A 12,466-nucleotide genomic window follows, 5' to 3' on the forward strand; every position below is an offset into this window, starting at 1 on the left:
GCAACATTTTTTTTCAATGAAAGCAATTTCTGATGTTTACGTTCGTCACTATGGTGACGGTGTAGGAGGCAGGTCACTGCACTGGCTTGTGACGCTGACAGGAAGTATTAACCAATCAGAAAATTAGCTCTGTTACCGGACTGACGTCACCGTTAAAGCTAACAGAACCGTTACTTGGTTGCAGAAAAACTCTACAACTGCAAGGGGATAGAAGATATGGCTGAATACCAGCGGTGGTTTTAATTCAAACCCCATGGCGATGTAGTTCTCCATCCAACACTATCGTCACAGCAACTTAAGTAATGGTCTAAAAAGCAACACTACCAGACAAAACGATACTTTTGGGGGCGTTTCGCTGCCTGTTTGGATCGGGATGGTCTCCAACTGTGAGGTGAGTGAATGCAGTTTGGTGCCTCGGACACACCACCATAACACTGAGTGCTGCTGTGCTCTCCTATGGACATAAGCAAACTCCCGTATTACCTCACCTTTATAAACATTATAGAAGTCGCAATAAGTCACTCAGATGTTTTGGCATACCATGACTGCGAAACAGCTCTTTATTTCAGGAACATTTCAGTTTCAAGACACGTAACGTAAGCGTACTTCATGAAGTTGTGTATAATGGGAGGCCATATAACATCAACTCTTTAAGTTTAAAGGGCCAAGCTACCGTTATTCACCGTTAAATGTGCAGTGCCACAGTTCTCACACACTTGGCGCGGTGCTCTGTGAACACTGGCGCGTCACACCGCGGCTCTCTAGTCTCTACTCTGTGGATATTTGAGGAGGCTAGCGAGATAAGCTAGTTAGCCGATGTGGGACGTCCACCCAGGGTACATGGACGAAGTTACCATGTTATTTAGGTATTGACCGTTGTCTTAACTTTGCACGTTGCTACCTCAGGCTAAAGGAACTAGGTTAGTTCTCGCCATGGTTTTCACTAATACAATCTCTTCTCCGCCCCCTTCTGTAGCCTCCTCTGTCAAACCTGCCATTGCCGAGCAACGCTCTTGTGTCTAAATGGTTATCTAATAGGCTACTGAATAACGTTTTCCCCATACTTTATGCGGAATACTTCAAATACATAGATATCTGCCTCAAACGAGTCTGTTCAGCCCCATGTAAAACGGACACACTGCAGTGCAGCGAGTATGGCTTCTGTGCCAGTGTCGTCCCATCTCCTCCCAGCGTCATGTAATGCTATACCCCGCACAGAGACCGTTCACCACTCTGTGTTTTTCCATTGTCTTACACACATACCTCAACTGCTTTGCTTTGCTAGAAAATTCTTGATTCGGTACTGGTAATGTATTTTTTTTTTCATACACCAGTTTTTCAACTACTGTCACTGCCAACCAGTGTTGTCAAGTAACAAATTACATTTACTCAAGTGCTGTACTTAAGTACACATTTGAGCGACTTGTACCTGAGTATTTCAATGTTGTGATACTTGGTACTTCTACTCCACTACAATTCAGAGGTAAATCGTGTACTTTTACTAGACTACATGTACATGTATTTAATACCTTTAGTTACTTTACAGATTTGGTTTCATGATGTGAAATATAATTAACACTTAAATAAGACTTTAGTTACACCTAAAGTAAATTCACAAGCTACCCTGAGGTATACAAAGTCATTAAAGCTAGCTGCACCTTTACCAGCTTTGATAACACTTTAATGCATCAATAATTATAATCAAAACATATAATATGTACTATTCTGGAATGGGCCAATCTGCATAAAGATTACTTTTACTTTTGGTACTTTAAGTTTTAAGTTCTTATGCTAATTATTTTTGAACTTTTACTTGAGTAACATTTTGAATGCAGGACTTTTACTTGTAACAGAGTTTTCCTATACTCTGGCACTTCTACTTTTACTCAAGTTCAAGATCTGAGTACTTCTTCCACCTCTGCTGCCAACACATGACCTAGTGTGGCAGTTTTGTACAGTATTGTTATGATGTAGAACTATTACTTGAGGAATGCAAAGTGACTAAATCTACTGAATCATGCCATTCATTTAAGATGTTAGCTCCCGTTAAAGAAGCCAATCTGCTGGCTACAGTAGTGCACTGGACTTGAGGCCTAGTGATATAGCAATTTGGAATGCCACTGAGTGTTAAGTGACCTGTAGAGGTCATAGGCGCCTGCTATATTTACCGGCTCTGTAACTTGATCTGTGGCATTCTGGATCGCTGTGCTCATACTATCCTCTCACACTCCGGGGCAACAGCCTCCCAAGTAGCACCTCTTTGCTTTTTGTGTATCGGCCTGGCCACTCAGAACTACAAGGGTGAGGCTCTAACTAACCAACTTAACTGCTTAACTACCTGATTGTCAGTTGAATGCATGCTGTGTGTGCTGTTTGCTCAGCTGTAGGCCATGTCTTCCTGAGGAGAAAATAATAGAGGACAGGGGTAATGTTTCGGAAAGTTCTGGATTTTTCTAGCATGAGTTAAGAACCCGTGATCAACTCTTTGGGTGTAGCATGCCTACAGATGATAGGTGTTTGCATTGAATAGTAACAATGTTGCTGGTTGTGAAATATGCACTTGCCACCTAATTAAGCTGTGCTACATGGAGTCAAACTATCAACTTTCTCTTTCCCCAAGCTTTATAATTGAGCAACGTTTCCGGATTTGATAATACGTGCCAAAGGATACATCCTCAATCTTTCATGGTGATATGAAATCCGGAGAATGTGTTGACCGTCGGCCTGTAGAGTCACTTCGAGCTGAACGTGTTTTCTGTAAAGTCAAACTGTTTTCTGATAGAGACAGCCCAAAACAGATCATGGGGATGTAGATTTCTGCTAGCTTTGTCACTTTATTGGCCTGTTGGGAACATAACATTTCTAAGGTTCAGCATTTGCTATCCTCGGGCTTGGGTTTTGTGTCAGATAGTTTGATATGTTTGACAGCTAACGATCTAATGATACTGTATGCGTTTGTAAAACAGAAACAAATGAATCATATTTCAATGTTGTTTGTTTACTTTTGTGTCCTCTGGGTTGAGTGGCATGTCATGTAACATGTCTGTGTTTTTCCACAGGAGTGATCAGCGTCAGAAAGCCAGTGTGTGTGTGCGTGTGTGTACACTGCGGGGTAGCAACAGTAGGATGAGCTGCCCAAGAGCCATCACAGCCCGCGGGGACTGACACACACTGAAACATAAACGGTAGGTAATTTAACTTGGCACACATTTAACACTTTTACACACACAGAAAGTAAGAAAACATTAGCCACATTAGTTGTGTGTTGTGTTTTATTAGCTTAAATTACTAACAAAAAGTTGATGCTATGTGTCAGTTCCTTCTCCGTTTACAGCATGTAGACATTTAGACTGTGACTCTAATGAGGCATTGACGTTACAGCTTTCACACCCTTAAAAGGTTTTCGTGATGCTGGAAAGCATTGTCCAACAGTTTGGTCTGCACAGGCAAGAGAAGGCCAGACAAATGGGTTTCATGTTGTGTTTTTTTTTTTTTAAAGGGACCCAACTATTCTTTTTGGGGTTTTCCCTTTCCTCTAGTGTGTTATGTAGGTTTATGTGCATGTCAATGGTCTGCAAAGGCTAAAATCCCTGTGTTCCATCCAGAGGGAGTTTCTCCCCCCCGCCTGAAACGCTTCCATTGTAAACCTTTGTTTACTTCTGTGACATAATGACATCACTATGTAACACTTGTGATTCAATTGGCTAGCGCTCAAACACATTTTACGTGATAGGCTGAGGGGCGGGACATCTCTTAGCGGTTGACAAATCTCAACAGAGCTGGCAGGCTAACCAATCAGAGCAGTCTGGGCTCTGGTTTCAGACAGAGGGTGAGAAGAGGTGCTGCAGCACAAGCAGTATGAAAAAAAACAACCTTTTTGAACATTAAAGCATGGAAACATGTCACAGTAGATGCACAAAATACAAATCTAAACCTGAAAACGTATTTTTGAAAACAATTGTTGGCTGTTTAGGAGCTTAAGAAGCAACAAAAGCAAGTATCCCCTGTTTTTGGCCTTGACCTCCGAACTGTTAGAAATTGCTACTTAGGTGATCTGAAGCTCCTCCTCAAAGTCAGAGGGCACAACAATCCCTTCAAACATTCAACTGCTACTCAGTAGTATGTATCTAATACCTAATATATATATATCATTCCAATAACTTGTATATAGACTCATACTGCACTATTCCACACCATAACTTTATTTCATTTTTATAACTATTATTATTTTTGTATTGCTCATGCTCTTATTGTTATTATGTTATGTTATTATGTTGCATTGTTGGAGAAGCCTGTGACATAAGATTTTCAACTGCATAATTACTCTGTAGCTATGTCAGATTGACAATAAAGAACCTTGAACCTTGAACCTTGAAATACAGAAATGCCTGACATGTTGTGTCCAATATGTCAGAAGTCACATTTTAAAAATCAATCAAGTGACGGGGAACCAATGAAGAAAAGGCGTCTATATTTCGTTTTTTTTGTAAAGCAGGTTAAATACAATTGGCAAAGAATAGCTGTGCTTAAAAGTAACAGCACTATTGGAATAAAAATAATAAATCAATACCTCAGCCGGAATTAGCTTATTGCCAGTGGTGGAAACAAGCAGACTGTATTTGCTCAAGTATACAACACTAAAGCTACATTTGTAAGATCTTGTATTTTACCTTACTTACTTCTACTCCAGTACAATCCAGGGGAAAACATTTACTTTGTAATACATTAAAATAACACCTGACGTACTTACTTTTCAGAAGAATTCTTTAAGTATGTTATGATACATTAAAAAGCAACATTAATAATAATAATAATAATAATAATAATAATAATAATAATAATAATAATACATGAGACTTATATAGCGCTTTTCTAAAAACTCAGGAGTTGTGGCTCCTTGTTCTGTTTTAGATGTCTAGAGTTGTCCAACTGAGAATTTGATTTTCTGTGGTGTTGTTAGTTAACAGTTTCAATCCATGTTTACCTCCTCTCCTCTTATGTCATTCACTGCAAATGTGCAATGCATTTACAATGTTTAAAGCTATGAAAATGATATAGTTGTAATATCACAACTTTACTGAAGTCCTGCCGGCTCGTAGGCACAGTTTCTGAATAGGGAAAATGTGAATTTTTGTAATGATTTGAGCATTGTATTGCTTTCAAAGTATTAGAATAGCAATTTGACCTGCTTTATTATTACAAATGGAATTTCTTTACATGGGACCTATATGTACATTTATCAGCGGAAAAGTTTGCACTTTTACTCAAAGACTAAGTAAGAAATATTGGATAAAGTAGAAAGGGTGATCTATTTTTTCTATCTAACCATCAACATTTTCAACCAAAACCCAGCCAGGGGGGGGGGGGTGTTTTCTCTTTGAAATATTCCATAAACAATATATTTTTTCATAAAAACCAAAATGAGTGGCATTGACACTTGACAATCATTTACAACCAGGTCCGCTAAATTGCACTTTTGAATAGATTTGAGGTGTGTTGACAAGTAAAAATGTTCCACCAGTGTGAATTTAAGCCATAAACTGTGATTACGTGATTTTACAAGAGCTAAGGGGGCATTTTAGGCACACAACATATCATCCCTTTGTTCCTTTTTTGTTTATTGTGCATTAATTTAAGCATATGTCCTTTCTTGGCAATCTTCCTTTTCTTTTTCTTTGGGTTTTATGGCGGGTTGCACATCTCCTCTACTGTGCCAGAGTATTTTGTATGGTATGTTGTCTCTGCTATACTTCATTTAAGTAAGTGTCTTCCTCCTCTATCCTGTCCATCTTTTCTGACCTCTTCTCACATCAAGTGCGTTGAAACTGTTGTAATGTGGTCACAGCTCTAATCATTTTACATTGGCTTTTAACACGGCTCGACCAATCATAGTCAAGTACCGGAACAATGTGCTTGTGTTTAAACCACTAATTGCTTTAAGCCACTTGTGTGTTTCTAATGCCTATCTCTCAGTGGAATTGCTCTGAATGATTGGTGTTTTAAATATTGAAAGCATTTAATTGACCAAATGATTAGTTCAATGAATAAAGAAGTGTGCCAGTGAGCTGCACAGACCAAAAGTGTGAATCAGTGTGTGGATTGAGTCATCTCTGAGGTCACTTTTGCTTTTATATGCTCTCATGTGAGTCACCAACAGATGGTGGTAATGATGAATGCTAATTGGCTGCTCCAATCCTGGTTTTGATATTGTAGAAAAGTGGTTGTATAGCAAAGACATGTAGTGAGAGGTAAGAACTTCCTTGTGGCAAAATATTTAAGTGGAAACAAAAATGTTGTGTTTTGGAGTTTATTTGTTTTTTGTAAAGTCTGACCAAGGATGGGAAATGAAAGGTAACAGAGCTATATAGTCGGAACATGGAGCTTTGAAGGGCAGTGCTGAAGGGCTTGGACAAGCAATAGCATATAATCTTTACAGAACGTTTATTAGGCAGATATTTTATTTCCACTTTAATTTAGTGGTTTTATATGAAATTCTAAAATGTGTGTGTGCCAGCACTGTTTAGTACATTTAGATTTGTCTTTGTATGTAGCTGTGAATTCATGATCTTACGGTATACAGCAACGCACTGAAACTCACTAAACTTGGCTGTAGGGGTATCAAAGTGTCGCACCAGTAGCTAGGGAACGCTGGATAATGTGCAACTATGGCCTTGTTAGTCTTGTTTTAATACGAAACACTTGGCACTGAGGTGGTAGTGGGCAGAAAGGAAGGGCAGAGGCGTCAGTGTGGCCCTCACAGACATCAGCAGTCTCTTATCCGCTCACATTTCAGGGTATATATAGCCTCCTGTAAGACCTGGCCAAACCCAGCACTGCCCAGAGACCCCCTAATAGCCACCATGTTGATGTCTAACATTGTCCATTATGGGAACACTACGGCTATGTTGTGTTGCGTTGTTTTCTGTGTTAGCTTAAAGGTGGGGTAGGTAATTTTGGAGAAACCAGCTCGAGTGCGCTAGAATTTGAAAATACACAGCCGGAAAAAATCAGCCACTTCCTTACAGAGCCCCTCCTCCAACACACACGAACGCGCACATGACCAATGAGGGCACGAGATAAGTTTGTGCACAGATGGAAGGCTGACAGGCAGGTAGGCCATCCAGTTATTTTAGCCGGGCCGGCTAAAATGATTGGTCGTACTTTTTACAGTACTACTGCTTCCACAGATGACATTTTTTTATGGATTTTTTGTCAAAGCACTTAAGATATTCATTGCTATCGGGATGTTAAGAGCATTCCATGGAATATAACAAAAAGTGTATCTCGAGCCGGTTTCTCAAACTTACCTACCCCACCTTTAAGCTGTTACTGCTGTTTTGTTTTATATTGCGGTGATGGTAACGATAGAATGTCCTCCGTTTTTTTTAAGGTAAAGCTGCATTCAAATGATATGCAATATTCTCTTTGTTCACCACTAGGTTTGGCGCAGAGCCTTGCAGTGAAAGCAGCTAGTCAAGTTGTGTTACTATCTGCTAGCTGTCTAGCCTCTTACACACCAAACTGACACCAAAGAACACCAAAGAACGTCGCCTCACGTCTCCTGCGTCTTGGCCATGTTTCGCACTGGAACACAAAGACTTCAGCGGACGGCCAAGTAGCACGTACGAACTGCAACAACCGGAAGACAGACTGTGTGATAAACTGAGAGAAGAAGAACAGACTGCGTGATATAAACAAACAACAAATAGCGTGTGCGTTACATTTTCACTCTACAACGAGAAGCTCATGGGGCTTTCCCGAACCTTTGTCGAGAGCTGGAGTTAAATGAAATCTCAGATTTGCCTTCTTAATAGTTTGTTTGGGTCCCTCACTTCCGTTTCGCTTCTCATACACTGATTCGCTAAGCTGAACAGCCAATCAGAGGGATTTCTTTGGCCGACAGCCTACCGATTCAACATGTCGAATCGGCGGCGGAAGGAGTCGGCACGGCTGAAAAGACACAACGGTGCAGTACACACCAATCTGAGTAGGGCGACACGACGCTCATCGACGGCCCGACATCTATCGACATCTATCGACATCTATCGACGCGAAAATCGGCTTGGTGTGTAAGGAGCTTTATAGAGCAGAAGTGAAGCCAACTTTTTACATAACTTACCCGTTTTGTTAATAGTAGGGCCTAAAGTTACTTATTATTAGCTGGATCCATCGACTTAATGGCACTTCACAAACCTATTAGGGACATCACAGGATTACTTCCGTATTTTTGTTTGTCTATGATTGAGATGTCTCTATAATATTGATAAGTCGCAATGGTAGTGACTTGTCAATCTGGGCTTCATTTACATAATACACAATTTGCTCACCGTTAGGTTGAGTCTTGTGTTAAAAAAAACTGCTAGTTAGTTTAGTTTCTGTGGATACATCCCCTGCTAGCTTGTGGCGTTACTTACAGCTGTCATCTGATTGGCTGCCTGTTGAAAGGTCATTGGTAAACAAAGTTAAAATACTTTGAACCGTGAACACATTTCTCCGCATCAATTTCGAGCGGTGCACGGCGGCGATTGTAATGCTAACACCAAGTCGGGCTGCACCACTCTCTGCATAGAAACACAAGAGAGCACTTTTACCACATACTGTATCATGTTAATGCAGTTTAAAGCATACCCTTCTTTATTGTGTATTCTACTCTAAATGGCCACATCATTTAAGAGTTCAGCTTGGTACATAGAGAGGTGCTGGTTAGCCTCCTCTGTATTGCCAAGGAGTCGTTGTACACTGATCCCTGGACACTGTATGTATATAATAGTGTGTGATGTACTGTGTACATTTGTGATGTAAAAAAAGGGATACAAAATCGAATTGATTGAACTTACTATAACCTAACTTACTTGAATTGTGTTTACTATAGTACATCACTCCACACACTCACACAGTCACACATACTATCGGTCCAAATCACCAGAGGATCCATGCTGATGTTACATTCATGAAGTGTCACCTCGGGGTACGGCAGAGACGGCGTCCTGCGTCATCACACACACTCCCCTACTGCTCTGAGATAGGCTCCACTCTTTAATAGGCTTGGAGGAGACCTGGGAGGATAATATGCTCTGACTCACTGACTCATTAGAATGATGGATTTTCAACAAAAGCACAATTCAGCAAGAGTAGAACCAATCAAAACCAACAAGAGAAAAGCAGTTTTTTTCTGTGGCCCTCATCAGTTTTATCTCATCAAGTATTTTTTCATTGAAGATAGTTGAGATGAACTATTCAGGGTTCATATTATGCTCAACTTATTTTATGATATGCTAAATCTCTAAACTTAATATTTCTCTCTCTAAATTACTTATCTGCAGTTTTAGATAATTCAAATCAAGTCATATGGTTTTGCCACATGCTGGTTACCTGGTGAATGTAAGTTCAAGTTCAATAGGTTGATGAGAGCTTTGAGAACTGTACAACCAAATCGCTGAGTTAAAAAGGGAAAACATTTATCAGGATTGTGTTAACCACAGACGTTATTTCAGGCTTCTAAACACAACCACGTAAAAAATACCTTTGCCTTCAAGACGAGGGTAAGCAATTGTTTTCCCGGGTTTAAGGACTTATTCCTTCACCACTTTATTCAATTATTTTAATATAAATATTTAGTAATCAGCTTTAAAGTAACAATTTACTCCGCATATTCCCAGTGTCAAAGCTCACCTGATCACTCTTGATTTCCCTCCCCTTTTTTTGTTAACCAGTAGTTGCTAGTGTTCTGTTGTTGTTGTTTTTAGATTTGTTGTCTTTGTATTTAGATGTCTCTTGAATTCAGTTCCAGGTAGTGAAAGCTTGGTTCCTAAAAAGTGTTTAGCTTGGCTCTCTGAAACCTGCCCAGTAAGTGAAACCTCATCTCTCCAGCCCTTTGCCAAAGATTGCCAGCAGTCAGCTGCTGAACTCCTCTCTCCCACCGCGCTCAGCAGCCACTTCTGGTGACAGCTTTCTTTATTCAGAATGAGTAGAAGCTTGGCAGACCAACCAGCGCTTTCATAGTAGTAAAATGTTATAATTTCACGTATGAGAATGGGCAATATGTCCAAAATCCTACCCTGATAGTTGTCATTTGTATATCTTAAAAATGACCAAAATTACAATTAACCATGTGTTTTGGTAATTCAATAAATAAATGGTCAACTTTAATTTAACGTATAGTAAAGCTTATTGTTGTATACTCCTAAATGTGTTTGCTATTTTATTTAAAACTTAAAAACGTATATATATATATTTCTAGCTACACTAACTATGTTTACATACTGTACATGCACACACATACTGTACAGAGTAATCAAATTAGGGCAATAGTTAAAGTTAATTCAAGGTATTGGCACATAGCAATAAAGCTGAATGATTGAATTCATGCGGAAAATCCTTGACACTGCTGTTCGAAATTAATATTCCCAATTTCTTCTTTTGGTTTATCAACAATTGGGTTCCAAGTAGACATTTTCACTTGCCTGATACCATTTTCAACTCCGTTTTCTATTTCAAAGTAGTAGATAAGTAGAATGTCGTATTTTCACACTTTCACATTTTATTTCCCTTGACTTCTCATTTGTGTTTCTATCTTATCCTGTTCTATAACTCTCTAGCAGCACATAGGTACATTTTTCTCATGACTTGAGGGTTTTCTAAAGAAAGAAAAGGACTACAGAGCATAATGTGCAGCCACCAGTCTGTAGCTCTGATAGTAGTGTATATTGGCCGGCTGCTACTTCGAAGTCCTTTGTGCGTCGGTAGCAAGAAAACAAATGCAGCATGTTGCCACAGTAGCTATGGTAACTACTGGTTACTACTGTGGTGGTGTTACTCCCACGGGCGTGATTTGCTGTTTGCACTTCACTCTTCACTGAGCTCGCCCACCAGGCTAGTCCGAGCTTGTTTCTCTGCGCTGCCCCGGGTCGCTGGCTGCGCCTCAGCTGTGGGGCTACAGAGAGGTGTAGCGGGAAGCAGCTGGCCTAAGGTCGGAGGTTAAACCAAGGCCAAGGTGGTGGTGCCTCGGGTTCAGAGACGCTTTCCAGGGTTCGCCAGTTCCAAAATATCGCTGATCCCCAATGAAAACACAGACCTCCATTTGAGATAATTTGGTGGTAACACATTATAATTCAATATAACACAACTATAATATATAATATTTAATCTAAAGGCGCTTTATAAATAAAGTTATCCACTTTAAATATAATCATAAAACATGATAAAGTTCTTTATAGTTATTATTAAGCTGAAATATTAAACTACCTTATTATATAACCTGGTCATAGTGTATGTGAATGTATATTATTTATTACTCATTAAAAGCATCCAAATACCAGTTGAGTAACTCCACATTTGTTCACAAATCACATTGTAATGCATTATGACCGTTTTTATAATGCATTGCTTACTATGGGAGTTATACACTATGATCCTTGCAAAAACCCTAAGTAACTTAGCAGCAATTCTAACCTTTAACCTTCCAAGTCATTATAAAATGCTTTATTATTTGTCATAATGATTGATATAAAGCATTGTGAATACTTAAGAGTACTTATAATTCAGATTATACACTGTGAAAAGCAGGTATTATAAGTAGTGCTTTATAAGTGTGCGGATAATGCATTATACACAGTGAAAGCTAATTGGTCAGGTGAACAGGTGATTCAGTGCAGCCCATCAACCAATCCAACCCATAATTGATCACAAAATAGCAATATTATAAACAAATACTAAAATATAAACAATTGGACAACGTAGATCACCACCTCTGATATTCATGGCCCTTACATCTTTTTGTCCGATTTCTCATCACCAACAAATACAAAAATTGATAATGGCTATTCCGAAAACCTTGCTCATGCCAGAGTGTTGATATTATACTGTTTCCTTTGGCATTGCACAGCCAAAAATACCCTCTGAACATACCATACAAAATACCCTCTGCTGCTGCAAAATTACAAAACCAACCAAGTGCATCTACCAAGCCTTTCTTTAGCTAGCTGACTTAGAGCAGGGCCTCTGTGCTATTAGCCTGGCTAGCAATAAGTGAACTGCCACAGCCGCCTGCCTGGCCTGTGTGTGTATGGCCAGCGGTGTGTGTTGGCCTGTCTCCAACACGCTGCCTGTCTGCCTTCTCCAGATCCATATGCTGAATTATTGATTAAGCCGTGGTCACAGAGAGAGAGATGCAGAGGGAGAAAGCGATCGAGACCCAGAAGGAGGGGAAGTTACATTGAGGGAAGTAGGTGCATTCGGAAGAGAAGGCAGGGTGCCGAGGAGGAAGGGAGAGGGAGTTATAGAGAGAAGAGGGGAGAGAGACAGATTAAAGAAATAGGAGCCTCCCTCACTGAACTCAACACGGATCAGCAACACCAGATACTTTTATTTATTCAGACTCTGGCTGCTGAGCATGTGAACAAGAGCCTCTCTCTGCCTCAGCTGCGACAGGAACACACTGTGCTCTCTGCCTGGCTTCACCTCCGAC

The 12,466-nt window shown here is 39.9% G+C and overlaps 1 protein-coding gene across 3 annotated transcripts in view; it reads left to right on the forward strand.

Annotated features, from left to right (window-relative positions):
• The first annotated feature begins 200 nt into the window (after positions 1–200).
• Positions 201–12,466, forward strand: part of usp2a (ubiquitin specific peptidase 2a) — a 51,637-nt gene continuing 39,371 nt past the window's right edge. For 2 of the 3 annotated variants that reach the window (XM_034113327.1, XM_034113329.1), the window contains exons 1-2: positions 2,236–2,301; positions 3,060–3,185. The gene's annotated coding sequence lies outside the window, so the exon portion shown is untranslated. Of the gene's footprint in view, positions 392–2,235; positions 2,302–3,059; positions 3,186–12,466 lie in introns of those variants that run through there. The other variant, XM_034113328.1, reaches the window with a different exon arrangement.

Source organism: Trematomus bernacchii, unplaced genomic scaffold (genome assembly GCF_902827165.1).
Source record: "Trematomus bernacchii unplaced genomic scaffold, fTreBer1.1, whole genome shotgun sequence".
Taxonomy (NCBI): domain Eukaryota; kingdom Metazoa; phylum Chordata; class Actinopteri; order Perciformes; family Nototheniidae; genus Trematomus; species Trematomus bernacchii.